This window comes from Aythya ferina (genome assembly GCF_964211825.1).
Source record: "Aythya ferina genome assembly, chromosome: 15".
In the NCBI taxonomy this organism is placed as follows: Eukaryota; Metazoa; Chordata; class Aves; order Anseriformes; family Anatidae; genus Aythya; species Aythya ferina.
This window is the reverse complement of record NC_140314.1, coordinates 15,882,147-15,895,733: the sequence shown is the minus strand read 5'-3', so window position 1 is coordinate 15,895,733 and position 13,587 is coordinate 15,882,147.

The window sequence follows — 13,587 nt, the reverse complement described above, 5'->3', positions numbered from 1 at the left end:
CCTGTGAAGCCTCCACCCACTTCTTTCAATCCCAAAGAAAAGAAGAAGCTTATATCTGAAATTGTACCTCAAGTACACACTCAGGTGAAGAGGGGAACTGAGCTAGTTACTGCATCTTAATTTTAGCACAAACATGATACCCGTGGAAGTATGTAATTCCCTATTCTGGAGCTGGAAATATTGATACAGGCTAGATACCAATAGATATATAATTTACTGTCATGCTAGCTGTAACATTTGTTTAACTGTTTTTGTTTTGTTTTGTTTTGTTTTGTTTTGTTTTCTAATGCAGCCCTAAGGTAGGAACTCAGTGAGTCAAAGTTACTTCACAGATATAACGTAAGCTAGTTGTGCTGTTCTTAATTACCAAAATTCCTGGATGGTGTTGATGTCAACTACAGCAGTTCCAAGAATGCTTCCTTAGTTTTCCTTGTACTAGTCTTGTGAGCAGCACAATATACTATGAGTCATATAGGATGTTGGGCAACATCAAGGTCCTTTATGCTTCTAGAGATGTTTAAAGTGGAATTAAAATAGGTTTATATCACTTTGTTCCCAAGACATAAAAGTTATTTTATGGGTCAGGCTGAATTATGATAAAAACCAACGTCCTTCCATTGCTTTATGGCCAATCTTCATATACCAAGCAGGATTTCTCATCTTTTGGGTGGTTTGGGGGTTTTGTTTTGTTTGTTTGTTTTTGCTCTGGTGCAAAGTCTAAATACGCCTGCAGCTGGTTTTATATCCTCTGCCCAAAGTCTGCAGAGCCAAGGCTGCATGTGAAAAAGTGGATTTCAGATCAGCTCTTCCATATTATTAAACTGGTGTTATACGTAAAATGATAGTAATGCATACCCATCTGACCCAAAACCACTACATGCTGGAAACACAAACATTATGAATTGTTTCCTCTCTGGACAGTGTTTTTCATTCAGTCCATACTCGTTCTCATTTTGGACCTGGATCTTTGTACAACTTTCCAAAACATACGAGTAATCAGGCCTAAAAGCATATGTAGTGGAGGAGGAGATGGCATGAAGAAATAGTTAGGAGAACTGCATGTGCGGTGTTTTTTTGATCTTTGAAGACTACTAAAAACTAAAGCTGCAGGCTATCATCTTATTTAGACCACTGAGACAAGAGAAATCCTGTTTGTGGGTTATGCTATGCTACTGCACGTAAGTAGACAGGAGGAAAGTATCCATGCCTCTGTGCATGTGTTCTAACCTGAAGTTGTGGCATTGGCTTTTTTAATGTATGTACACAGAAGCATGGATATTATTTTTCGTTTTAGGTATGGCTCTGTCAAGTCCATCTTTAGGATTAATAACTTCACCAGGCTTAGGAATAGGCTTAGGGACAAGCTATTGGTCCTTTATGAATGTACAAAGACTACAAAAATAATAATAATAATAATAATAAAATAAATAAATAAATAAAAGCTTAAATGTTGACAATAAATAAAATTCTGCTTTGTAAGTCATATATTGAGCAGTAAGCCAGTTAGTATGTATTATTGTGAGAACTGAATTTTTCTCCTGTGCAACTGTGTTAAGGGAAAAAAGGAACGAAAGAAAAATCAACTATCCACTCCACTGAATATCATTTCTTACAAACTACCTACAACTTGGAAACATTCATTCTTTAGGTTATTAATTTGTTTAAGGATTGGAAGGCATCAAATAGGAATGTGTGATGGGATTGCGGTCAAGTATGATTCCCATAAATAGGATACTAAATCCTTCTTATCAGACCTTGATCAAAAGGTGAGCAGAAATGCTTCTGTCAACTTCAGCGGGCTTCGCAGTTGCTCTCTGTAAGGTGTGAGATCAGAAGTGAGTGTATGTAGCTTGGTGTAGCAGGGAACGTGGTTATCCTGGACTTTGTTTGAAACACATCTGTTTTTCTGAATATTTGTAGAGTTGCATAATGTTGGCAACTTTGAAATAAACAGTTGGTTACTGCAATACAATGTAGTGTTAGTCATGATTTATCAAGCATGCAGTCCTGAAATTTGGCTATGACTGATGCCCATTCAGTATAAATCAAGCAGGGAGATGTAAGCCATCACTAGGTTACATAATCTTGAGTAAAAATACAGCAGCCAAATTTCCTGGTTTAGTTTAGAGAAACCTGGATACACAGAGTTCTTGGAAATATCTACATATGATAGAAACTGCTGAGATTTTAAGAGGGTTGTTTGCCTTTCTACATGTATTACATCAAAGGTGATGGGTAACATTGGAGTTGTACTGAAGCAATTTCTGGGACGGTAGTGGGAAGACACTTAGCATAGTTGAGAACTGGCGTATTGAATTTTCCTGCATGTGATCAGATTTAGAAATTTTAATTACATGTAGTTCATAAAATGAGAAAATGTCATTTTTGATAGGATGGATTAAAGAACTTTCATGTGGTCAACACTAACTTCTTTATGCCACATGAAGGTAAAAAGGGAAGAAGATAGGGACCTGGGAAAAAAGTGAAGCAAAATTGATTTATTAAAGACTTTTTCCTCTCTGTAAATAAAGAACAAGTTCTGTGCTAATCCATCATGACCTGCCATAAGTGGCCTGGAACAAACACAGCTGTGCTGTTATTGGTTGCTGGTAAGTCATTTGTTGGCTAGAGTCAAATGCAAAAAGACTAAAAGATCAATGATTTGTGCACGACAATTGTGGCACCTGAGTAATCTTGGTGTTTTGCCTCTTAATTTCCCCCATGGGAGCATGGTAGTGATGAGAGAAGTGTGGCATCCCAACTGAAGTCTCTGGGGAGATAATTACTGGAGCATGATGAGGGTATGCTAATTGTAAAAGGCTCTGAAGACTTGTTTTATTCCCTTATGCAGACTCTAACTGGGAGTTGAATTTAATGATAAATAATTAAAAACATTTTTTAAATAGGAAAATACAGAATTGGGAGAGGAGGAGGGTTTATTGACTGGTATGTATTCAAAGGGAACACTAATATTTTTTAATATTTAAATGTTTTGATGGTTGATTGTAGACATGAAAATGGTTCCTCAGTGCTATGGCCAAAATTGTGAATACTTGTACAAGAGAACTTTCATGATGGGTTAGGCTACTGGGGGAACTGAAGAGAACAGCTATTCATTTCACCAAAGCTTAAAAATAACCTGTCTGAGTGACAGTATTTTCATTTCTCCTCTCTATTTTGTCCTTTGGGATCAGACTCTAGGTATGCTATCCTAAAAAATAAAAATAAAAAAATAATAATAAAAAGCAAATAAAAGCAGGGAAGCAGGGAAGGAAATTGCTCAACTGGAAATTGCAATGTTTCTCAGGCAAAAGTTTTCAGCCCAAGTCAAGCTGAAGTAAGCAGGAGCAAACCAGCAGCAGGTATCTCTGAGAAGTCTGGCTTACAAAGAACATGGCACGCTAACTGTAGCATACCAGATAATCAAGACTGTTTAACCTGTTATTGATGTAATCCGTTAGGCTTTTATACATGTATATATTGACTTGTTACTACTATTCCTCACTGAATAACCTGAACAAGAAGAAAACCCGTGAAGCAGGAAAGAAGGGAAATAGGATAAAACTATTTCTTTCCCAGATTATGTTGAAAAGCAGTTTGACTCGGTGGGAACAAGATTCTCAAAACCTCACATGGAGGCTCTGTTACTGAGATGATTACACAGTCCAGACAAGGAGCAAGACTCCTTTTGTCAGAAAGGCCACACATCTGCACAGAAGTGCAGGTCATTGACGTGTGAATTCCAGTCCTACCAAGCAGACTTAGTTTTCACTTTTACTGGGTGGTACCTTGCCATGTGTTTCATTCTGAAATAAATGCTGTTTCTTGCAAAGCAAGGTAAAGCACATGGTGAATATGCAGTTGTTCTTTTGCTTGGGACTCCAGAGCAGCCTGATGTTTCTTCATGCCTTAGGACCCACTCAGAAAGGAGAACTCTGCTTGTTAATAGTACTTTTTTTTTTCTTTTTTTTTTTTTTTTTCCCAGATTCAAATCTCCAGTGCATCATCAGAAATAAAAATGATTTCTGCATAGCCCAATAATATTCAAGAACAAGATCCTGTTGCTGTGTGTTGTACACAAATAAAGACAATCTCTGATGTGAAAGACTAGCAATTAAAACACAAAGGAAGAAAAAAGACAGTATCATATTTTCATGATACACAATGAATGAGCAGCTGACTGCTCTGTCTAATAACACAAGTTTATTAGTGTATACAGAAGCTAGTATTGTCAGTAGTAAGGGATTACCATAACTATTGGCCCAATTTGGAAGTTTTTACCCAAAACCCAATCACAAAGCCAGGTCCAAGGCTGCAGATTCAGTTCATGAGGAGAAGCAATATCCAATAATCTCTGATTACTGCAGGTCAAAGTCTAACTGTAAAGTGTCTGAATCACTTAGTGCAGATATATGACTGGCCTATAAAACAAAAAGGCTACAGAATAAATGAAATATTGGAAAAAGCCGTCTTGTGTGGGTCATCTGAGTGGAGTTTCCTTTGCTTGTAGAGTACATGACTTGCTCCTGTGCCTTCATGAGACAGGAAGCCAAGACTTTTAAAAATCCTTAATAGAGTATAAATGAAAGTAGAAGTCTCCATGAGATCTTGTGGAGTGATGTTGAGATATTTGGCACTATCTGAATTGCTGCCGCTGGCAGGCCCTCCACCACTTAGTGTCGCTCATTAGTTGAAGGATCAGCGGGATGCCAAAGGTCTACAGGAGGTTGCCTGCATGCTCTCAAAGGCAGTTACAAATCACATCAGCATTTAGGTCTTCTTTTTTTTTTTTTTTTTTTAGAGCATCATAGACTATAGGAGAAAAAGTAGCTTACAGTATAAGGTTTTGCAGAGTGTTTGGAAATCACAGACAGCAGGAATATTTCTTGTGTTAACCCTGTGCTCAGAGTTTTTTTGTTTCTACCTGAAGTGTCCCATCCCAATAACTTTATTTTTCTGTCATACATTTACCTGCATACATCTCGTAATGTTGTGTAACTCAATGCTTCTTTTGTGAAGAAACTGGGTGGCGGGTAGAGTACAGGGTGGCAGGTAGGCAGGTACATAACATTTTTGGGTACTGTCATAACAAGTCTCATTTTATACTGCTGGAGATAGCTTTGAAAAGCAGGGATTCCGTAATGTTTTTGCACCTGATGCTGTTACAAACAAGAATAATTTTCCTCCCTTTATCTAGTAGCACACATTGGTCCTACAGCTGAGGTTGTCCCAGGTGCACTCACAGGTCCCACAACTGGACTAGATGCACATGAACAGGAGTGCAGGAGGGCCTGATTCAGCTGTGCCTACAGAGCTCTGTAGGAGGCATTTTCAGTGGGATTAGCAGGCCTAATAAGCCATGAAAAGCAAACTCCTGGATAAAACTTTGAGGCTCAGCAGAACCCCACTGAAGCCACTGGCGTTTTGCTTGCTCAAGGACATCTGAATTTGACTGAAATGTTTCTTTACACGAGCAAGCATGCCTATAATGCATGTGCCTAGAGGTGATCAGTAATATGGACAGAGATAGATACAAAATCTCTGATTCCAACTTAAGCAGCAATGTCCTTTCTTGCTTGACCATATTTTTTCAAAAGGCACATCTCTCCCCACACTCTTCTAATTTGTAGACAAAAAAAAATAAATCAAACCACCTACTCCTGTGTTGTAAGGACTGACTGTTCGAGTTTAAAGCATTTGAAGTGCTAAATATAATATTTGCAGTTCTGCAGCTCGGCTATTGGAGGATTCAATAGTTGTTTGAATACCAGTAATCTCGTGGGACCCTGGCCAGGGAAGATTTCATTTAGTTTGTGTGGGAGTAGGACGCACAGAACTCCCAAAAATGGGTCTTCTAGCTTCTCTGCTAAATTATCCACCTATGTAAAGGAGATAATAAATTTCTATTCCATAACAAGCATGGAATTAAGACCATCTCTTCGGGGATCACAATATTGCCAGTTCTTTAAAATCTTCTTATTAGTTTGTCCTGAGTAAACAGGACATGACAGTAAGCTGGGGAAGTTAACAGAGTAATTCCTGTTTGTAGGAACTAAGGACTAGCTTATCAGTTTCAGGGGATGATGTATGTGGTTTCTCTTCTTAAATGCTTTTTTTTCTAGTTCAAGGAAAGTAAGAGTGGTGTCCTATTCACACTGTAAGCATGCAATGAAATGTCTTCTTTCCCCAGGAAAATTACACAAGAAAGAGGTGTTTGTCATGAAGTTTTAACGAAATCTTTAGAATGAAACACTACTGAAATACTAAAGAATGAGCAGTCTAACAGACCAGTTCTGGATTAACAGACATAACATGGCCTTATCACCTCCAGCTGCCTGGCTGGCATGTGCCAGAAGTAGGGGCAGGGGGAGTAGGGCTGTGCGTGAGCCTGAATGTCATCTCTCACCATCCCAGCCACTGTCTGTCCAAAATCACCTCCATCAAGGGCAAGCCCTGAACTGGGACCCCTTCATCAAGGGCTAGCTAGGAGGGTAACATTGGGAGGAGCACAGTTAAAACCACATCCCATGCAGCCCCAACAGGTCATTAAACAGGTCATTGGATAGGCTGGACCGATGGGCTGAGGCCAAATGCATGAAGTTCAACAAGGCCAAGTGCCGGGTCCTGCACCTGGGCCACAACAACCCCAAGCAGAGCTACAGGCTGGGATATGAGTGGTTGGAAAGCTGCCTGGCGGAGAAGGACCTGGGAGTATTGGTGGATAGTCGGCTGAATATGAGCCAGCAGTGTGCTCAGGTGGCCAAGAAGGCCAACAGCATCCTGGCTTGTATAAGAAGCAGTGTGGCCAGCAGGGCTAGGGAAGTGATTGTCCCCCTGTACTCGGCTCTGGTGAGGCCGCACCTCGAGTACTGTGTTCAGTTTTGGGCCCCTCGCTACAAGAAGGACATTGAGGTGCTCGAGCGAGTCCAGAGAAGGGAAATGAAGCTGGTGAGGGGTCTGGAGAACAAGTCCTATGAGGAGCGGCTGAGGGAGCTGGGCTTGTTCAGCCTGGAGAAGAGGAGGCTCAGGGGCGACCTTATCGCTCTCTATAGGTACCTTAAAGGAGGCTGTAGCGAGGTGGGGGTTGGTCTGTTCTCCCACGTGCCTGGTGACAGGATGATGGGGAATGGGCTAAAGTTGCACCAGGGGAGGTTTAGGTTGGATCTTAGGAAAAACTTCTTTACTGAGAGGGTTGTGAGGCATTGGAATGGGCTGCCCAGGGAAGTGGTGGAGTCACCATCCCTGGAGGTCTTTAAAAGACGTTTAGATGTAAAGCTTAGTGATATGGTTTAGTGGAGGATTGGTTAGTGTTAGGTCAGAGGTTGGACTCGGTGATCTTGGAGGTCTCTTCCAACCTAGACAATTCTGTGATTCTGTGCAACCTTTCCACTATGCTCTATAAAGAGAGAGCGCTGGGCCCCATAGGGTCGATGTGTACTGAAGGAATTTGAAGGACTCTTTCCCATGTTTGACCCCATTTTTCAATACCTCCCTGCAGCATAAGAGAGATGTTACTAATGCTTCCTGTTGCTGTTGTTTGTAGGGTACTGAGGACTTTAAGTGGCATTGGAGCTGGGACTCAGGCTTCAAGTGCTATTTAAAGACCCAAATATATCAATTTTCTTTGAGAAGCAAGGACAGGGGAAGATTGGTGTTGCAGAGACTGGAAACACACTTGGATGGGGCAATTCTCTGAGTTGCTATGGTGAGAGTATGTCCTGCTGTGCTCTGTTGTAACAGTCTTGGAAATACAATGGTTATAATCTGTTCCAGTGTGGATTTATGAGGATGTTGGAGAGCTTACTCCAGAACATATTCCCCCCACCCCCCCAGCTATAGTCCGTTGCTGTCAGCAAATGTTCTGTAACTCTTCCCGTATTTTACTCCTGGGAATAGAACAGAAACAGACCTTTGAATCCATCCAATAAACATGGAAATGGGATATGTTTCCTTTCTTTAAAAAAAAAAAAAATTCCCCCTGTATTTTCTTTGCATTTGACTCCACATTTGAAGTTCTGGTTCTGGCTTTGCAGCTCTAGGCAGTTTGGGTCACCTCTGCCTACTTTTAGCTTTTAAGCTCTCTCCTATTTCATTTCCTGGGAGATGGGGGCAGTGAAAAAACAAAGCCACATTTAACCAAAATTAGGGCAGTCACCTGGTCCTCTCCCATACAAACTTAACCCCCGTTTCTCTTATGTCAGCATTTACAATCATGTACCCCATAGCAAACTAGATCAGCTTGAAAACTACTTGTTTTATCTTATTGTGCTTGAAAAATACTAGTTTTCAGTCCGATCGGTTCCCTGAACTGGCTCACTGCTCACATGTGATGTGGAGGTGGTGAGACACATCCTGGTGACAGAGCAGGCTTGAATCAATGTCATGTCATTAAGAAACGACAGCCAAATATTGTGGTTTAAATTGTTCTTTTCTTTTGTAGGTGGAATACTAGCTAACTTACCCCTTCTCCTTTAGATTGTATTTTGGGGAGGAAACAGAGGAAAGAGAAGGGAGGGAGGTTTTTTTTAGACATTGGCCTTTGCTAAGGAGAAATTATTTGCTCAGATGATGGGGAAAATCATAAATGCATAATCATAAATGCATACAACCATAAGTACAACATGTAGAATGAACAAGCATGCTTAAACAACTCAGTTCAAATTTATTGTTAATTCTCTGTGTCCCCATTAGGAGCACAGCTGCAGAAGGCTGTGTCAGCATGCTGCCAGCCCCATGGGTATGTGTCTTTGCCATCCAGGAAACTCCCAATCTCCATTAAAATACCCTTGTGCAAAACCAGGAAGGTCTGCTGGAAGCCCAGGGCATGGCAGCCTGCAGGACCTGGAGGGGCTGCTCACACTGGAAATTTTTGTGCTTTGTAATATCTGAAGGGTTTATTTGGTTTTCTTTGCCAGCTTAACTCTGTCAGAGTTTTGAAGAGCCTGCACCTGACCACTCCTGGCAGGACAAGTTTGGTAGCTTCATGTTTACTATGAGTAAATCCTGGCTCAAAGGTACCTGTGACGTGTTTTCAGTGGCACCCATTTGGTCTTGTTAGATATTTTGTGAGTTAGCTTTGGATTTGGGGTTTTCTTAGACCAAATCATCACAGAGGAGGAGCAATGTGATCAGGTGTTTAATACACTTCTCTGCCTGCTGTGAATTCTTCTAGTTCTTTTACTGAAGCTTTGCTGCTCTTGCTCTTTTTTTATTTGTTTTAATTGAATTGTTCCAGTCCACATGGCACATCATGTTTTCCCTTAAAAAGGAGTATTTGTATTCATTTCTCTTGTCTAGCAGCAGTGTGCCAGGTCCTTAGCTGTGAATCAGTGGGGAAAAAAAATAATAAAATATATATATATTACTATATATATATGTATGGGTAAAGAAATACCTCATCTAGAACAGGTTTAGTATCTTGACTCATGATGTGCCACAGTTGGCAACACTAACTGTGTTTGGAATGAGGATGGTGCAGGAGATTTGTTTCAATATACAGATACTTAACTACTTTGAAAAATAAGAGGAAAAAAAAAAAAAAAGAAGAAGTTAATCTGTTTGAAATAGTAATATGTTTCTCTGAATAGCCTAGAAGCATCACATTGAGTTAGAGATGGGAAAACAGGAGTTATATTGATGTTTTTTCATTTTGAAGGCTTAATACTGCAAATACATTTTTTATAGCTGTTCTACCTGAATTCATGACTGTTAGATTATTCTTTGGCTTTATCCTAGTGTAGAATATTTTTAATATGCACAGCTCCAGAGTTCAGCAACAGTAATCAAATAATTACAGATGCCATTAGTTGAGTTATTACACCAATCTCAGTGTATTTCAATGGATAATAATCTAATAAAATTAGCATTTAACTTCTGGAGTCCTCTTCTATGCTCTGAAATGAAAATCAAACAAAAGTGCTACTCTTAACTTCCCTCATTAAGAAACTCCAGCCTTGGTTAACAAGATCTGAAAATTTAGAACTTATTTGCCTAAATTACAAGCTGTGATGACTTTCAGTAGAGGACACAGAATTAAAAAATAGAAGAGAAACTCCGCATTTAAACAGACTGTGCATGGGAGAGGAGAACTGAGCAGTGATTCCTCCTTCCCTGGTGCAGAAGAAAGGTCAAGTAGTTATCTTCATCAGGCCTTTGAGTGGCAGGAAGTGTCACACAGGGAGCTGGTAAAAGGAGAAAGGAGAAACAGTAAGCAGTTGCTGTCCTTCCCTGACACTTGTCTTCCAAAGAGGTTGCTCATCAGAGAGAGCAGGAAGGCAGTAAATCCAAAGTATTGGGAAACAACAACAAAAGAAAAGAAAGAATTGGATGCCAAAGGGACTGTTAGTGTTCTCCTCTAGTGTCTTGGTTAATTCTTCTGCACTGGTTTTCCCTGGGGGTGTTTTCAGTTGGAAGACTAGAATTTGGGAAGAAGCAGAATGAGGAGATTTTTGTCTCTTTCTGGTCCTTTTTGCATGTTCCGTATTAGCTGTGCCCATGTTACTGGTGGAGGCCCAAATCCAAAGATGATGGTTAGCCCTCACAATGACCTTTGCTCTTTGCAGCTCAGTGTCTTTGCTTTACATGGAGTAAGTCATGTAGTTTACAATAAATCACTCCTTAATCTGTAGCCACTGACAGCAGGGATTTGTGCTGTACCACATCTGAACCAGTTTTGAATTCATATTGTCTTTCTCAAACAGACTGGGAACAATGCTGTACCGAAACACAAGGCAGTAGTGGCAGAGCAATAACATCTCGTTAGGTCCAGACATTGCTGAAGCAGTCTGAGACATTGTCTCTCACCTTACCCAGTCATCTGAGCATTCATATCCTTCACCCATGCACACAGTAAAAAGTCAAAATGTTTAATGTGTATGGCATCCACTGAGGACAGAAGCTGGGACAGTGAACCTAGCGCTGAAGCAGATGAGGAATACCCTCTCCATCCATTTCTCCCACCCTGCTGTGGGGTTGCCATCCTCTGGCTTGAGAGTGCTGCAGCTGTTTTGGCAGTAAATGTTTGCGTATGTTAGAAAAAATACACCTGATCATCCAAAGGCGACTGAAACAACAAAGAATTTCACTGCGAATACGGGGGAAACAGAAATAAAAGGACCGGATTCTTTGGTAGCCAATGGACACAGTGGTCTGGGTATTTTCTGACTTAGGAATCCCTTAAGTTCTCACTATAAAAACTACATTAGCAGGTCAGAGCAAAGGTCTGGTCAGGTTAATGTCTTCCTCAAACAGCGAGGCAAGGACAGAGCAGCTCTGCCCTGGGGCACATTCCCAAGCTCCAGCAAGCTTCGGTTTGTGGACTTTCCAAGTCCAACGTTTCATCCGTTTCTAATAATGACTCTTTGTTAATTAATACTGCTCATCTGTCCCTTTATGAATAAAAACAAAGCTGCTGGGGAATGATATATTATGGGATCATTTTCAGCAAATTGCACTGTACATAGCTTTCTTCCTTCTGCCTGGCTGGGAGCGTGCAGCGCTTTGTGCTCCAGAAGGACACGGTTAGGTGAAGTGACCAGACACTTTGCTCTTCCCATAACAGAACTTGGGGCTGAAGTTCTCTGCTCAGTGCCAAGTGGAAAATCAGGCAGATTTTCATAATAGTGTTGCAGGTAAGCAGGGAAAAATAAATTGGAATTCTCAGTCGAGCCTTCCGTTGAAGCAGTGCCCTGTTTCTGGGTATAAATCCCTTCTCATTCTCATCCCTGTTCTCGGATATGGTTCTTCACTTCCCATGCAGTGTTGCTGTGTGCTACTAAGGGGAGGTTTTGTTCCACTTCAGAGGTGGCAAAGTGAAAATCGTAAATATGCAGGGAAGAACTCTTTGAGATGCTTCAGGATTTAAAGGTCTATGAATTTTCAAGTTCTTATTAGCATAATTTCTTTTTATGGTATATATTGTATCAAATATGGTATTTTCACATTCAAAATTTGACACATAAGGTTTTTCCAACTGGAACAGAAAGATGGCATCGGTCATCTGTATTTAAAATCTGAACAGAGAAAGTTGCATATAGGAACTGCCATTAGATAATGAGAGGGAAGATGTGTTTCCTACTGATCATCAAAGTGTGGCCCTGAGCAGGTCCCCAAATCTTTCTTTGCCTCGGCCTGTGGTTGAGACACAATTAACATGTGTGTTTTATCAGTGAGGATGCTGTGCAAGTTACTTAATGAACACTTGCAAAATGATTTGTTGCATTTGAATGAAAAAGGCTGTGTAATTGCAAAGCATTGCTGTATTGTATAATTGTATATGTTGCAGGAGGTGTATAGCAAGCCACTTGCTTGCTTCTTACTGATGAACAAGTGTTCTTTTAAGTGCCAGAAGGAAAATCCTGTTATGCTGAAGTGCAGTGTGGATACTCTGCTTTTCTGGGCAGTTTATGCTTCCTTGTGTAAAACTCCCCGCTGTGCACAAAGCAGATTTTCCTAATGGTGTCTTCTGACTTGAAATGGTTATTTAAGCAGAGAAAAAAGTGTGGAAGACAGTAACTTCCATTTCAACAGCCTGGAGAAAATGCTAAGCTTCAAGCTGTTCCATCAGGATTGACACCCTGCCTCTGGAGTATCTTTTTCCACAGGAGCACAGTCCTTGCATGCATGATGTTAGTCCGCTGTGCTCCTGACACGTGCAGCTGGCAGGTCAGGTCTGTGGATGTCTGGTTTATCTGCCCCGCAGTGCTGAGCCCTTCCGAACGAACGTGCACGACAATGAGGAACTCGGTTGCTTTGTGTCACATGAGCCAGCATCCCCACCTCTTGTCTTCCCTGTACCAGCTTTGACCTGGGGCTGCTGCCTTCACCGATTGCTGGTTCTTGAAGTACCCCACATGCAGCCCTAGCCAGGGTTTTTTCCAGTTGCATGTGTAAATAAAACAACTCTTTTTTTTTTTTTTTTTTTTTGGGGGGTGGTGGGGGGGGCATTGCACCGGAATCTGTGAACTGCAGCAGTGCAGAGAAGCAGTGGTTCTGCTTTTCTTTTTGCCACTGGGTTTCCTACCAAGTATGTGCCTTTATGCGGAGCGTTTCCATTCCAAAACTTGACTGTATGCATCGCTATGCAGTAACTACAAGCACAAAAGTGTTTCTGCTTTGGCATGTCACTTAAAGCATGAAGTAGTTACTATTAAAGTCTGTAGAAAGCAGCCCAAGGAACAGCCCATGCTAAGGAGATGAATTCTCACCGACTGCCCTCTTCCCCTTCTTAGTCAAGCTTCCTGCTCACCTTGTGATTCTTGGTTCCCCACCTGGACAGGAAAGGCCACTCTCCTGCCCCATAGGTGTTCAGGGGGCCTAGGAGTGCTGGAGCATGGGGCAGGTTGGTGTGCATACAGCGAGTGGGAGATCCTCGCTGGAGCCTGTATACAGCTGCTTGCCTTTTGAAAGCACAGCAGAATGCCTGTGTGCATGTAGCTGTTTATACTGGACTGCTGCAGAGGTTGTTTCGTATGTTTGTCAGCCAGGAATAAAGAAGAAATTGAATCTGACAGCACGCAGAGCTGCAGCACATGCACAATAGGTGTTACTGCATGTGCGTGATGGGATGGGATCTGCCAAAATCCTGAA